Source organism: Polyodon spathula, chromosome 4 (genome assembly GCF_017654505.1).
Source record: "Polyodon spathula isolate WHYD16114869_AA chromosome 4, ASM1765450v1, whole genome shotgun sequence".
NCBI classification, from domain to species: Eukaryota; Metazoa; Chordata; class Actinopteri; order Acipenseriformes; family Polyodontidae; genus Polyodon; species Polyodon spathula.
The window spans coordinates 39,759,137-39,763,424 of record NC_054537.1 but is presented as its reverse complement, the minus strand read 5'-3'; positions in this window follow the sequence as shown (position 1 = coordinate 39,763,424).

Genomic DNA, 4,288 nt, shown 5'->3' with positions numbered 1-4,288 from the left:
ATTCTTTGTACAACAGAGTATTACTATGAGTATTATTATAAATTAAATGGTAAAAAAATAAATGGTGCTCATCAAAAACATCTATTACATGCATCTGAGAACATAAACAGTGGGCACTCGAAACTCGGCTCAAGACAGCCGTCCTCCTGACCTTGCACTTGATTCATCTGGCAGGCAGCCAGTCCATTCGAACCAAACAGAATCAAGCCTGCACCAGCCAGCATGCCAGACTGCAGTCTGAATTCCATACCAAAAAGAGCAGAGCAGGACAGCACTCTGGGTTTATGGATTCAATTCAGTTTGCTATTTCTAGTTTCATTTTTTTAATTTTATATAATGAATCAAAACTCACTTTATAAAGCTTATTCCACGGCTGCCATTCTCAGTGACAGACCCAATTCGAAACAAGTCATATGTTGTAACTGGCTAGTCTTGCACCGACCAAAATAATGAAAAAGACCCATTGCTTTCTGAAGATATATTCAATTATTTTCATGCCTCAAATATTATTGAAATACTACCAATGCAGATTGATTGGGTGGGACATTTGTTTGCCATTTAACCCCAAATTATGCAATGATGGTACCATCCATTCTAAATCATGGAGGGCAGTGGATGTTCTTTAATAGTTTGTATAAGGGTATAGTGGCTTGGCAGTAATAAAAGACTCTAAAGTGAATTAGAATTCCGAAGCCCACTGTCTGTAAATGTCATGAAACATAAGGCACCTTTTGAAACAAGAAGTTGAATGTATCACTAAGTTTGACAAAAATCAGAAATATTTGGATGATGTTTCTTGAATTCTTCACTTGGGGGGAAATGATGGAACATTCAATTAGCAATGCAAAAGGGCTGAACATGTGCAAAGTAAACCAATGCTACATTCAAAACTGGTTATGGTGACATTTTGGTACTTTTCTAACAATGAGACAGTCTATTAAGCCACAGGTTAATGGATCTACAACCTAAACGTCTTTATATAAAATCACTTGTATCTTCCAGCGCTTCTTTTGTTTGCCACTGTTTGTAAGATATATTCACATTGTTATATAATTCATGTCAGTAAATACATAGCATAAGACACCAGAGAAAGAGTGTCACCTGCTGGGCAGAAGGGAAGTTGCATCTTTTATCCCAATAAATATTAACATTTCACAGTACAATATGTTGTTCAATGTCTTTTCACATTATAGAACAAATATAAAAGTCTGTTTGTATTTTGGAATCCTCTGCCTCTGTCTCTCTCAGCGTTCTAGCAATTTTTTTTTTTTTTTTTTTTTTTTTGGTTTTGCTGTCCGAGTAACAATCCCAACTTCCTGTTGTTGTTATCTGTGACTGTTTGATGCTGACAGTTCACAGTACAAAAAACAAAAACAAAACAAAACAAAAAACCCACCAAAGCCGTTGAAGAACCCCCTCTGGAGGAGCCAACTTTTAGAACCTGGGGCTGGACCTAGAAATGCTGCATTTGCAATACAAAAAAGGGCCTAAGCTATCCTAGAGTGGGCTTAAAAGTGTCTGGTGTAAATAGGGTAAAGATAGGAGAGCAGCGTTTTAAGCCAACAGACACATTAAAAAAAAAAAATCATGACATTTTGAAAATTGAACAATCACAAATCTTTGTAAAGAAAATATGAATCTGTTTGCATTAGGCTGTTAAAAATAACTTGATATTTGGTGTTTTCTAGAACAACACTTTAAAAGGCCAACTGCTATTACCCCCTGCTATAACCCAGTCTCTCCCAGTATTATAGTAGCATTATTATTATTATTTTCCTATAATGGTGGCTTTTTAAAATGATTTTAAAAATATGTAGCCTCCTTAAAAATGACTTAAATGTGTAATATGTCTCTCTGTCTCAGTAAAAAAAAAAAAAAAAAAAAAAAACACCACACGTATTTGTCAATACATTAAGTATAATTCAAAATCACTTTTCGCTAACGTAATGGTCATGTAAATTCTGTATAATGTGGGCATGTAATTTTGGGAAACATAAGAATCAAATCATCTGAGAAATGTCTGTCTCATTTAAGCAATATTCCTGACTCTCGGAATTCCCAGACATTCCATAAAGATATATATGTTTTTTATATCTTTTTATTTAAAATGTGCACCCTAGGTACTAATAAACATTATGAAGACCTGTTGTATGTGTGTGAGAACCGCTTTGCCGGTCAGGACCTGATTGGCTGAACTTTTGAAAGTTACATTGGCATGAATTTAATGAAACACACATTTGAATTTTATAAAATTTTGGAAATGTGCTGCTATTCAACATGTTGTAAACAAAAGGTATTAAAAGCCATATCTTGAGAACTATTTGTCTGTTGTAATAGACATTCTATGTGTAGGTCATGCTGACATACGTGGCTTGTTTGTATTCAGTTTCTTAACAACACAACTATATATATCCAGTTCCTATCCAGTTTTAAATAACTTTAACATAACTGAGGCAGAAGTGTTAAAGGGACTAGGAGCTCTTAAAATAAATGAATCCCCTGGGCCGGATGAGATCCTCCCAGTAGTACTCAAAGAAATGAAAGAAGTAATTTACAAACCGCTAACCAAGATCATGCAGCAGTCTCTTGACACAGGGGTGGTACCAACAGACTGGAAAATTGCAAACGTAATACCGATCCACAAAAAGGGAAACAAAACTGAACCAGGTAACTACAGACCAGTAAGCCTGACTTCTATTATATGCAAACTTATGGAAACTATAATAAGATCCAAAATGGAAAATGACCTATATGGTAACAGAGTCCTGGGAGACAGTCAACATGGTTTTAGGAAAGGGAGATCGTGTCTAACTAACTTGCTTGATTTTTTTGAGGATGCAACATTGATAATGGATAATTGCAAAGCATATGACATGGTTTATTTAGATTTCCAGAAAGCTTTTGACAAAGTCCCACACAAAAGATTAATTCTCAAACTGAACGCAGTTGGGATTCAAGGAAACACATGTACATGGATTAGGGAGTGGTTAACATGTAGAAAACAGAAAGTACTGATTAGAGGAAAAACCTCAGAATGGAGTGTGGTAACCAGTGGTGTACCACAGGGATCAGTATTAGGTCCTCTGCTATTCCTAATCTACATTAATGATTTAGATTCTGGTATAGTAAGCAAACTTGTTAAATTTGCAGACGACACAAAAATAGGAGGAGTGGCAAACACTGTTGCAGCAGCAAAGGTCATTCAAAATGATCTAGACAAGATTCAGAACTGGGCAGACACATGGCAAATGACATTTAATAGAGAAAAGTGTAAGGTACTGCACGCAGGAAATAAAAATGTACATTATAAATATCGTATGGGAGATACTGAAATTGGAGGAGGAATCTATGAAAAAGACCTAGGAGTCTTTGTTGACTCAGAAATGTCTTCATCTGGACAATGTGGGGAAGCTATAAAAAAGGCTAACAAGATGCTCGGATACATTGTGAAAAGTGTTGAATTTAAATCAAGGGAAGTAATGTTAAAACTGTACAATGCACTAGTAAGACCTCATCTTGAATATTGTGTGCAGTTCTGGTCACCTTGCTATAAAAAAGATATTGCTGCTCTAGAAAGAGTGCAAAGAAGAGGGACCAGAATTATTCCGGGCTTAAAAGGCATGTCATATGCAGACAGGCTAAAATAATTGAATCTGTTCAGTCTTGAACAAAGAAGACTACGTGGCGACCTAATTCAAGCATTCAGAATTCTAAAAGGTATTGACAGTGTCGACCCAAGGGACTTTTTCAGCCTGAAAAAAGAAACAAGGACCAGGGGTCACAAATGGAGATTAGACAAAGGGGCATTCAGAACAGAAAATAGGAGGCACTTTTTTACACAGAGAATTGTGAGGGTCTGGAATCAACTCCCCAGTAATGTTGTTGAAGCTGACACCCTGGGATCCTTCAAGAAGCTGCTTGATGACATTCTGGGATCAATAAGCTACTAACAACCAAACGAGCAAGATGGGCCGAATGGCCTCCTCTCGTTTGTAAACTTTCTTATGTTCTTATGTTCTTAACTACAGTGTTTTTACTTTATACAAAACAAACCAGAGTGGAAAACAGGAAGTGGCATCAAACAGAGATGCTAAACAGCATTGACGAAGTTCAGAATATGGGTTACCATCTTCACACCCTAGTAGACAGAAATGCAGTAATTCTTAGCACTGTCCTGGTGTTGTTACCTTGCAGTTATCCAAACTGACAGCTCTTAAGACTTTGGATGAATTATGAATCATGCATAATGTATTGATTATATGTTTACTTCATGTTAATGTAATAATTC